The 12,177-nt window shown below is 45.8% G+C and overlaps 1 protein-coding gene across 1 annotated transcript in view; it reads left to right on the top strand.

Moving 5' to 3' along the window:
• Positions 1-12,177, top strand: part of LOC136587463 (zinc finger protein 773-like) — a 353,925-nt gene that overhangs the window by 45,400 nt on the left and 296,348 nt on the right. The gene's annotated exons all lie outside the window — the stretch shown is intronic.

Here is a 12,177-nt window from a genome sequence, read left to right as displayed (position 1 = left end):
CTGGGTATTATAGTACAGAAAGAGTAGACTCTCCTGTCCTGTCTACATCTGGGTATTATAGTACAGGAGGAGTAGACTCTGCTGTCTTGTCTGTATCTGGGTATTAAAGTACAGGAGGAGTAGACTCTGCTGTTCTGTCTGTGTCTGGTTATTATAGTACAGGGGCAGTAGACACTGGGTCCTGTCTGTGTTTGGTTATTATAGTACAGGAGGAGTAGACTTTGCTGTCCTGTCTGTGTCTGGTAATTATAGTACAGGAGTAGACTCTGCTCTCCTATCTGTGTCAGGTTATTATAGTACAGGAGGAGTAGACTCTGGGGTCCTGTCTGTATCTGGGTATTATAGTACAGGAGGATTAGACTCTGGAGTCATGTCTGTTAGATTATTATAGTACAGGAGGAGTAGACTCGGGGGTCTTGTTTGTGTCTGGTTATTATAGTACAGGAGGAGTAGACTCTGGGGTCCGGTCTGTGTCTGTTTATTATAGTACAGGAGGAGTAGACTCTGGGGTCCTGTCTGTGTCTGGTTATTACAGTACAGGAGGAGTGGACTCTGCTGTCCAGTCTGTGTCTGTTTATTACAGTACAGGGGGAGTAGACTCTGCTGTCCTGTCTGTGTCTGGTTATTATAGTACAGGAGGAGTAGACTCAGGGGTCCTGTCTGTGTCTGGTTATTATAGTACAGGAGGAGTAGACTCTGCTGTCCAGTCTGTGTCTGTTTATTATAGTACAGGAGGAGTAGACTCTGGGGTCCTGTCTGTGTCTGGTTATTATAGTACAGGAGGTGTAGACTCTGGGGTCCTGTCTGTGTCTGGTTATTATAGTACAGGAGATGTAGACTCTGCTGTTCTGTCTGTGTCTGGTTATTATATTACAGGAGGAGTAGACTCTGGGGTCCTGTCTGTGTCTGGTTATTATAGTGCAGGAGGAGTAGACCCTGCTGTCCAGTCTGTGTCTGTTTTTTATAGTACAGGAGTAGTAGACTCTGGGGTCCTGTCTGTGTCTGGTTATTATAGTACAGGAGGAGTAGACTCTGCTGTCCAGTCTGTGTCTGTTTATTATAGTACAGGAGGAGTAGACTCTGGGGTCCTGTCTGTGTCTGGGTATTATAGTACAGGAGGAGTAGACTCTGCTGTCCTGTCTGTGTCTGGTTATTATAGTACAGGAGGAGTAGACTCTGCTGTCCTGTCTGTGTCTGGGTATTATAGTACAGGAGGAGTAGACTCTGCTGTCCTGTTTGTATCTGGGTATTATAGTACAGAAAGAGTAGACTCTCCTGTCCTGTCTATATCTGGGTATTATAGTACAGGAGGAGTAGACTCTGCTGTCCTGTCTGTATCTGGGTATTAAAGTACAGGAGGAGTAGACTCTGCTGTTCTGTCTGTGTCTGGTTATTATAGTACAGGGGCAGTAGACACTGGGTCCTGTCTGTGTTTGGTTATTATAGTACAGGAGGAGTAGACTCTGCTGTCCTGTCTGTGTCTGGTAATTATAGTACAGGAGTAGACTCTGCTCTCCTATCTGTGTCTGGTTATTATAGTACAGGAGGAGTAGACTCTGGGGTCCTTTCTGTATCTGGGTAGTATAGTACAGGAGGAGTAGACTCTGCTGTCCTGTCTGTCTGGTTATTATAGTACAGGAGGAGTAGACTCTGGGGTCCTTTCTGTATCTGGGTAGAATAGTACAGGAGGAGTAGACTCTGCTGTCCTGTCTGTGTCTGGTTATCATAGTACAGGAGATGTAGACTCTGCTGTTCTGTCTGTGTCAGGTTATTATAGTACAGGAGGAGTAGACTCTGGGGTCCTGTCTTGGTCTGGTTATTATAGTACAGGAGGAGTAGACTCTGATGTCCTGTCTGTGTCTGGTTATTATAGTACAGGAGGAGTAAACTCTGGGGTCCTGTCGGTGTCTGGTTATTATAGTACAGGTGGAATAGACTCTGCTGTCTTGTCTGTGTCTGGTTATTATAGTACAGGCGGAGTAGACTGCTGTCCTGTCTGTATCTGGGTATTATAGTACAGCAGGAGTAAACTCTGCTGTCCTGTCTGTGTCGGGTTATTATAGTACAAGAGGAGCAGACTCGGGGTACTGTCTATTTCTGGTTATTATATGACAGGAGTAGACTCTGCTGGCCTGTCTGTGTCTGGGTAGTATAGTACAGGAGGAGTAGACTCTGGAGTCATGTCTGTTAGATTATTATAGTACTGGAGGAGTAGACTCGGGGGTCTTGTTTGTGTCTGGTTATTATAGTACAGGAGGAGTAGACTCTGGGGTCCTGTCTGTGTCTGTTTATTATAGTACAGGAGGAGTAGACTCTGGGGTCCTGTCTGTGTCTGGTTATTACAGTACAGGAGGAGTGGACTCTGCTGTCCAGTCTGTGTCTGTTTATTATAGTACAGGGGGAGTAGACTCTGCTGTCCTGTCTGTGTCTGGTTATTATAGTACAGGAGGAGTAGACTCAGGGGTCCTGTCTGTGTCTGGTTATTATAGTACAGGAGGAGTAGACTCTGCTGTCCAGTCTGTGTCTATTTATTATAGTACAGGAGGAGTAGACTCTGGGGTCCTGTCTGTGTCTGGTTATTATAGTACAGGAGGTGTAGACTCTGGGGTCCTGTCTGTGTCTGGTTATTATAGTACAGGAGATGTAGACTCTGCTGTTCTGTCTGTGTCTGGTTATTATAGTACAGGAGGAGTAGACTCTGGGGTCCTGTCTGTGTCTGGTTATTATAGTGCAGGAGGAGTAGACCCTGCTGTCCAGTCTGTGTCTGTTTTTTATAGTACAGGAGTAGTAGACTCTGGGGTCCTGTCTGTGTCTGGTTATTATAGTACAGGAGGAGTAGACTCTGCTGTCCTGTCTGTGTCTGGTTATTATAGTACAGGAGGAGTAGACTCTGCTGTCCTGTCTGTGTCTGGGTATTATAGTACAGGAGGAGTAGACTCTGCTGTCCTGTCTGTGTCTGGTTATTATAGTACAGGAGGAGTAGACTCTGCTGTCCTGTCTGTGTCTGGGTATTATAGTACAGGAGGAGTAGACTCTGGGGTCCTGTCTGTGTCTGGTTATTATAGTACAGGAGGTGTAGACTCTGCTGTCCTGTCTGTGTCTGGTTATTATAGTACAGGAGGAGTAGACTCTGGGGTCCTTTCTGTATCTGGGTAGTATAGTACAGGAGGAGTAGACTCTGCTGTCCTGTCTGTCTGGTTATTATAGTACAGGAGGAGTAGACTCTGGGGTCCTTTCTGTATCTGGGTAGTATAGTACAGGAGGAGTAGACTCTGCTGTCCTGTCTGTGTCTGGTTATCATAGTACAGGAGATGTAGACTCTGCTGTTCTGTCTGTGTCTGGTTATTATAGTACAGGAGGAGTAGACTCTGGGGTCCTGTCTGTGTCTGGTTATTATAGTGCAGGAGGAGTAGACCCTGCTGTCCAGTCTGTGTCTGTTTTTTATAGTACAGGAGTAGTAGACTCTGGGGTCCTGTCTGTGTCTGGTTATTATAGTACAGGAGGAGTAGACTCTGCTGTCCTGTCTGTGTCTGGTTATTATAGTACAGGAGGAGTAGACTCTGCTGTCCTGTCTGTGTCTGGGTATTATAGTACAGGAGGAGTAGACTCTGCTGTCCTGTCTGTGTCTGGTTATTATAGTACAGGAGGAGTAGACTCTGCTGTCCTGTCTGTGTCTGGGTATTATAGTACAGGAGGAGTAGACTCTGGGGTCCTGTCTGTGTCTGGTTATTATAGTACAGGAGGTGTAGACTCTGCTGTCCTGTCTGTGTCTGGTTATTATAGTACAGGAGGAGTAGACTCTGGGGTCCTTTCTGTATCTGGGTAGTATAGTACAGGAGGAGTAGACTCTGCTGTCCTGTCTGTCTGGTTATTATAGTACAGGAGGAGTAGACTCTGGGGTCCTTTCTGTATCTGGGTAGTATAGTACAGGAGGAGTAGACTCTGCTGTCCTGTCTGTGTCTGGTTATCATAGTACAGGAGATGTAGACTCTGCTGCTCTGTCTGTGTCAGGTTATTATAGTACAGGAGGAGTAGACTCTGGGGTCCTGTCTTGGTCTGGTTATTATAGTACAGGAGGAGTAGACTCTGATGTCCTGTCTGTGTCTGGTTATTATAGTACAGGAGGAGTAAACTCTGGGGTCCTGTCGGTGTCTGGTTATTATAGTACAGGTGGAATAGACTCTGCTGTCTTGTCTGTGTCTGGTTATTATAGTACAGGAGGAGTAGACTCTGGGGTCCTGTCTGTGTCTGGTTATTATAGTACAGGCGGAGTAGACTGCTGTCCTGTCTGTATCTGGGTATTATAGTACAGCAGGAGTAAACTCTGCTGTCCTGTCTGTGTCGTGTTATTATTGTACAAGAGGAGCAGACTCGGGGTACTGTCTGTTTCTGGTTATTATATTACAGGAGTAGACTCTGCTGGCCTGTCTGTGTCTGGGTAATATAGTACAGGAGGAGTAGACTCTGGAGTCATGTCTGTTAGATTATTATAGTACAGGAGGAGTAGACTCGGGGGTCTTGTTTGTGTCTGGTTATTATAGTACAGGAGGAGTAGACTCTGGGGTCCTGTCTGTGTCTGTTTATTATAGTACAGGAGGAGTAGACTCTGGGGTCCTGTCTGTGTCTGGTTATTACAGTACAGGAGGAGTGGACTCTGCTGTCCAGTCTGTGTCTGTTTATTATAGTACAGGGGGAGTAGACTCTGCTGTCCTGTCTGTGTCTGGTTATTATAGTACAGGAGGAGTAGACTCAGGGGTCCTGTCTGTGTCTGGTTATTATAGTAGAGGAGGAGTAGACTCTGCTGTCCAGTCTGTGTCTGTTTATTATAGTACAGGAGGAGTAGACTCTGGGGTCCTGTCTGTGTCTGGTTATTATAGTACAGGAGGTGTAGACTCTGGGGTCCTGTCTGTGTCTGGTTATTATAGTACAGGAGATGTTGACTCTGCTGTTCTGTCTGTGTCTGGTTATTATAGTACAGGAGGAGTAGACTCTGGGGTCCTGTCTGTGTCTGGTTATTATAGTGCAGGAGGAGTAGACCCTGCTGTCCAGTCTGTGTCTGTTTTTTATAGTACAGGAGTAGTAGACTCTGGGGTCCTGTCTGTGTCTGGTTATTATAGTACAGGAGGAGTAGACTCTGCTGTCCTGTCTGTGTCTGGTTATTATAGTACAGGAGGAGTAGACTCTGCTGTCCTGTCTGTGTCTGGGTATTATAGTACAGGAGGAGTAGACTCTGCTGTCCTGTCTGTGTCTGGTTATTATAGTACAGGAGGAGTAGACTCTGCTGTCCTGTCTGTGTCTGGGTATTATAGTACAGGAGGAGTAGACTCTGCTGTCCTGTTTGTATCTGGGTATTATAGTACAGAAAGAGTAGACTCTCCTGTCCTGTCTATATCTGGGTATTATAGTACAGGAGGAGTAGACTCTGCTGTCCTGTCTGTATCTGGGTATTAAAGTACAGGAGGAGTAGACTCTGCTGTTCTGTCTGTGTCTGGTTATTATAGTACGGGGGCAGTAGACACTGGGTCCTGTCTGTGTTTGGTTATTATAGTACAGGAGGAGTAGACTCTGCTGTCCTGTCTGTGTCTGGTAATTATAGTACAGGAGTAGACTCTGCTCTCCTATCTGTGTCAGGTTATTATAGTACAGGAGGAGTAGACTCTGGGGTCCTGTCTGTATCTGGGTATTATAGTACAGGAGGATTAGACTCTGGAGTCATGTCTGTTAGATTATTATAGTACAGGAGGAGTAGACTCGGGGGTCTTGTTTGTGTCTGGTTATTATAGTACAGGAGGAGTAGACTCTGCTGTCCTGTCTGTGTCTAGTTATTATAGTACAGGAGGAGTAGACTCAGGGGTCCTGTCTGTGTCTGGTTATTATAGTACAGGAGGAGTAGACTCTGCTGTCCAGTCTGTGTCTGTTTATTATAGTACAGGAGGAGTAGACTCTGGGGTCCTGTCTGTGTCTGGTTATTATAGTACAGGAGGTGTAGACTCTGGGGTCCTGTCTGTGTCTGGTTATTATAGTACAGGAGATGTAGACTCTGCTGTTCTGTCTGTGTCTGGTTATTATAGTACAGGAGGAGTAGACTCTGGGGTCCTGTCTGTGTCTGGTTATTATAGTGCAGGAGGAGTAGACCCTGCTGTCCTGTCTGTGTCTGTTTTTTATAGTACAGGAGTAGTAGACTCTGGGGTCCTGTCTGTGTCTGGTTATTATAGTACAGGAGGAGTAGACTCTGCTGTCCAGTCTGTGTCTGTTTATTATAGTACAGGAGGAGTAGACTCTGGGGTCCTGTCTGTGTCTGGGTATTATAGTACAGGAGGAGTAGACTCTGCTGTCCTGTCTGTGTCTGGTTATTATAGTACAGGAGGAGTAGACTCTGCTGTCCTGTCTGTGTCTGGGTATTATAGTACAGGAGGAGTAGACTCTGCTGTCCTGTTTGTATCTGGGTATTATAGTACAGAAAGAGTAGACTCTCCTGTCCTGTCTATATCTGGGTATTATAGTACAGGAGGAGTAGACTCTGCTGTCCTGTCTGTATCTGGGTATTAAAGTACAGGAGGAGTAGACTCTGCTGTTCTGTCTGTGTCTGGTTATTATAGTACATGGGCAGTAGACACTGGGTCCTGTCTGTGTTTGGTTATTATAGTACAGGAGGAGTAGACTCTGCTGTCCTGTCTATGTCTGGTAATTATAGTACAGGAGTAGACTCTGCTCTCCTATCTGTGTCAGGTTATTATAGTACAGTAGGAGTAGACTCTGGGGTCCTGTCTGTATCTGGGTATTATAGTACAGGAGGATTAGACTTTGGGGTCCTGTCTGTTAGATTATTATAGTACAGGAGGAGTAGACTCGGGGGTCCTGTCTGTGTCTGGTTATTACAGGAGGAGTAGACTCTGGGGTCCTGTCTGTGTCTTGTTATTATAGTACAGGAGGAGAAGACTCTGGGGTCCTGTCTGTGTCTGGGTATTATAGTACAGGAGGTGTAGACTCTGGGGTCCTGTCTGTGTCTGGTTATTATAGTACAGGAGTAGTAGACTCTGGGGTCCTGTCTGTGTCTGGTTATTATAGTGCAGGAGGAGTAGACTCTCCTGTCCTGTCTGTGTCTGGTTATTAAAGTACAGGAGGAGTAGACTCTGCTGTCCAGTCTGTGTCTGTTTATTATAGTACAGGAGGAGTAGACTCTGGGGTCCTGTCTGTGTCTGGGTATTATAGTACAGGAGGAGTAGACTCTGCTGTCCTGTCTGTGTCTGGTTATTATAGTACAGGAGGAGTAGACTCTGGGGTCCTGTCTGTGTCTGGTTATTATAGTACAGGAGGTGTAGACTCTGCTGTCCTGTCTGTGTCTGGTTATTATAGTACAGGAGGAGTAGACTCTGGGGTCCTTTCTGTATCTGGGTAGTATAGTACAGGAGGAGTAGACTCTGCTGTCCTGTCTGTCTGGTTATTATAGTACAGGAGGAGTAGACTCTGGGGTCCTTTCTGTATCTGGGTAGTATAGTACAGGAGGAGTAGACTCTGCTGTCCTGTCTGTGTCTGGTTATTATAGTACAGGAGATGTAGACTCTGCTGTTCTGTCTGTGTCAGGTTATTATAGTACAGGAGGAGTAGACTCTGGGGTCCTGTCTTGGTCTGGTTATTATAGTACAGGAGGAGTAGACTCTGATGTCCTGTCTGTGACTGGTTATTATAGTACAGGAGGAGTAAACTCTGGGGTCCTGTCGGTGTCTGGTTATTATAGTACAGGTGGAATAGACTCTGCTGTCTTGTCTGTGTCTGGTTATTATAGTACAGGAGGAGTAGACTCTGGGGTCCTGTCTGTGTCTGGTTATTATAGTACAGGCGGAGTAGACTGCTGTCCTGTCTGTATCTGGGTATTATAGTACAGCAGGAGTAAACTCTGCTGTCCTGTCTGTGTCAGGTTATTATAGTACAAGAGGAGCAGACTCGGGGTACTGTCTGTTTCTGGTTATTATATTACAGGAGTAGACTCTGCTGGCCTGTCTGTGTCTGGGTAATATAGTACAGGAGGAGTAGACTCTGGAGTCATGTCTGTTAGATTATTATAGTACAGGAGGAGTAGACTCGGGGGTCTTGTTTGTGTCTGGTTATTATAGTACAGGAGGAGTAGACTCTGGGGTCCTGTCTGTGTCTGTTTATTATAGTACAGGAGGAGTAGACTCTGGGGTCCTGTCTGTGTCTGGTTATTACAGTACAGGAGGAGTGGACTCTGCTGTCCAGTCTGTGTCTGTTTATTATAGTACAGGGGGAGTAGACTCTGCTGTCCTGTCTGTGTCTGGTTATTATAGTACAGGAGGAGTAGACTCAGGGGTCCTGTCTGTGTCTGGTTATTATAGTACAGGAGGAGTAGACTCTGCTGTCCAGTCTGTGTCTGTTTATTATAGTACAGGAGGAGTAGACTCTGGGGTCCTGTCTGTGTCTGGTTATTATAGTACAGGAGGTGTAGACTCTGGGGTCCTGTCTGTGTCTGGTTATTATAGTACAGGAGATGTAGACTCTGCTGTTCTGTCTGTGTCTGGTTATTATAGTACAGGAGGAGTAGACTCTGGGGTCCTGTCTGTGTCTGGTTATTATAGTGCAGGAGGAGTAGACCCTGCTGTCCAGTCTGTGTCTGTTTTTTATAGTACAGGAGTAGTAGACTCTGGGGTCCTGTCTGTGTCTGGTTATTATAGTACAGGAGGAGTAGACTCTGCTGTCCAGTCTGTGTCTGTTTATTATAGTACAGGAGGAGTAGACTCTGGGGTCCTGTCTGTGTCTGGGTATTATAGTACAGGAGGAGTAGACTCTGCTGTCCTGTCTGTGTCTGGTTATTATAGTACAGGAGGAGTAGACTCTGCTGTCCTGTCTGTGTCTGGGTATTATAGTACAGGAGGAGTAGACTCTGCTGTCCTGTTTGTATCTGGGTATTATAGTACAGAAAGAGTAGACTCTCCTGTCCTGTCTATATCTGGGTATTATAGTACAGGAGGAGTAGACTCTGCTGTTCTGTCTGTGTCTGGTTATTATAGTACAGGGGCAGTAGACACTGGGTCCTGTCTGTGTTTGGTTATTATAGTACAGGAGGAGTAGACTCTGCTGTCCTGTCTGTGTCTGGTAATTATAGTACAGGAGTAGACTCTGCTCTCCTATCTGTGTCAGGTTATTATAGTACAGGAGGAGTAGACTCTGGGGTCCTGTCTGTATCTGGGTATTATAGTACAGGAGGATTAGACTCTGGAGTCATGTCTGTTAGATTATTATAGTACAGGAGGAGTAGACTCGGGGGTCTTGTTTGTGTCTGGTTATTATAGTACAGGAGGAGTAGACTCTGGGGTCCTGTCTGTGTCTGTTTATTATAGTACAGGAGGAGTAGACTCTGGGGTCCTGTCTGTGTCTGGTTATTACAGTACAGGAGGAGTGGACTCTGTTGTCCAGTCTGTGTCTGTTTATTATAGTACAGGGGGAGTAGACTCTGCTGTCCTGTCTGTGTCTGGTTATTATAGTACAGGAGGAGTAGACTCAGGGGTCCTGTCTGTGTCTGGTTATTATAGTACAGGAGGAGTAGACTCTGCTGTCCAGTCTGTGTCTGTTTATTATAGTACAGGAGGAGTAGACTCTGGGGTCCTGTCTGTGTCTGGTTATTATAGTACAGGAGGTGTAGACTCTGGGGTCCTGTCTGTGTCTGGTTATTATAGTACAGGAGATGTAGACTCTGCTGTTCTGTCTGTGTCTGGTTATTATAGTACAGGAGGAGTAGACTCTGGGGTCCTGTCTGTGTCTGGTTATTATAGTGCAGGAGGAGTAGACCCTGCTGTCCAGTCTGTGTCTGTTTTTTATAGTACAGGAGTAGTAGACTCTGGGGTCCTGTCTGTGTCTGGTTATTATAGTACAGGAGGAGTAGACTCTGCTGTCCAGTCTGTGTCTGTTTATTATAGTACAGGAGAAGTAGACTCTGGGGTCCTGTCTGTGTCTGGGTATTATAGTACAGGAGGAGTAGACTCTGCTGTCCTGTCTGTGTCTGGTTATTATAGTACAGGAGGAGTAGACTCTGGGATCCTGTCTGTGTTTGGTTATTATAGAACAGGAAGAGTAGACTCTGGGCTCCTGTCTGTGTCTGGTTTGTATAGTACAGGAGGAGTAGACTCTGGGGTCCTGTCTGTGTCTGGTTATTATAGTACAGGGGGAGTAGACTCTGGGGTCTTGTCTGTGTCTGGTTATTATAGTACAGGAGGAGTAGACTCTGGGGTCCTGTCTGTGTCTGGTTATTATAGTACAGGAGGAGTAGACTCTGCTGTCCTGTTTGTGTCTGGTTATTATAGTACAGGAGGAGTAGACTCTGCTGTCCTGTCTGTGTCTGGTTATTATATTACAGGAGTAGACTCTGCTCTCCTGTCTGTGTCTGGTTATTATAGTACAGGAGGAGTAGACTCTGCTGTCCTGTCAGTGTCTGGTTATTATAGTACAGGATGAGTAGACTCTGGGGTCCTGTCTGTGTCTGGGTATTATAGTACAGGAGGAGTAGACTCTGCTGTCCTGTTTGTATCTGGGTATTATAGTACAGAAAGAGTAGACTCTCCTGTCCTGTCTACATCTGGGTATTATAGTACAGGAGGAGTAGACTCTGCTGTCTTGTCTGTATCTGGGTATTAAAGTACAGGAGGAGTAGACTCTGCTGTTCTGTCTGTGTCTGGTTATTATAGTACAGGGGCAGTAGACACTGGGTCCTGTCTGTGTTTGGTTATTATAGTACAGGAGGAGTAGACTTTGCTGTCCTGTCTGTGTCTGGTAATTATAGTACAGGAGTAGACTCTGCTCTCCTATCTGTGTCAGGTTATTATAGTACAGGAGGAGTAGACTCTGGGGTCCTGTCTGTATCTGGGTATTATAGTACAGGAGGATTAGACTCTGGAGTCATGTCTGTTAGATTATTATAGTACAGGAGGAGTAGACTCGGGGGTCTTGTTTGTGTCTGGTTATTATAGTACAGGAGGAGTAGACTCTGGGGTCCGGTCTGTGTCTGTTTATTATAGTACAGGAGGAGTAGACTCTGGGGTCCTGTCTGTGTCTGGTTATTACAGTACAGGAGGAGTGGACTCTGCTGTCCAGTCTGTGTCTGTTTATTACAGTACAGGGGGAGTAGACTCTGCTGTCCTGTCTGTGTCTGGTTATTATAGTACAGGAGGAGTAGACTCAGGGGTCCTGTCTGTGTCTGGTTATTATAGTACAGGAGGAGTAGACTCTGCTGTCCAGTCTGTGTCTGTTTATTATAGTACAGGAGGAGTAGACTCTGGGGTCCTGTCTGTGTCTGGTTATTATAGTACAGGAGGTGTAGACTCTGGGGTCCTGTCTGTGTCTGGTTATTATAGTACAGGAGATGTAGACTCTGCTGTTCTGTCTGTGTCTGGTTATTATATTACAGGAGGAGTAGACTCTGGGGTCCTGTCTGTGTCTGGTTATTATAGTGCAGGAGGAGTAGACCCTGCTGTCCAGTCTGTGTCTGTTTTTTATAGTACAGGAGTAGTAGACTCTGGGGTCCTGTCTGTGTCTGGTTATTATAGTACAGGAGGAGTAGACTCTGCTGTCCAGTCTGTGTCTGTTTATTATAGTACAGGAGGAGTAGACTCTGGGGTCCTGTCTGTGTCTGGGTATTATAGTACAGGAGGAGTAGACTCTGCTGTCCTGTCTGTGTCTGGTTATTATAGTACAGGAGGAGTAGACTCTGCTGTCCTGTCTGTGTCTGGGTATTATAGTACAGGAGGAGTAGACTCTGCTGTCCTGTTTGTATCTGGGTATTATAGTACAGAAAGAGTAGACTCTCCTGTCCTGTCTATATCTGGGTATTATAGTACAGGAGGAGTAGACTCTGCTGTCCTGTCTGTATCTGGGTATTAAAGTACAGGAGGAGTAGACTCTGCTGTTCTGTCTGTGTCTGGTTATTATAGTACAGGGGCAGTAGACACTGGGTCCTGTCTGTGTTTGGTTATTATAGTACAGGAGGAGTAGACTCTGCTGTCCTGTCTGTGTCTGGTAATTATAGTACAGGAGTAGACTCTGCTCTCCTATCTGTGTCTGGTTATTATAGTACAGGAGGAGTAGACTCTGGGGTCCTTTCTGTATCTGGGTAGTATAGTACAGGAGGAGTAGACTCTGCTGTCCTGTCTGTCTGGTTATTATAGTACA

The sequence above is a fragment of the Eleutherodactylus coqui genome, chromosome 13, assembly GCF_035609145.1.
Source record: "Eleutherodactylus coqui strain aEleCoq1 chromosome 13, aEleCoq1.hap1, whole genome shotgun sequence".
NCBI lineage: Eukaryota > Metazoa > Chordata > Amphibia > Anura > Eleutherodactylidae > Eleutherodactylus > Eleutherodactylus coqui.
The sequence above is the reverse complement of the archived record's forward strand: the minus strand, read 5'-3'. Positions and strand labels throughout refer to the sequence as shown.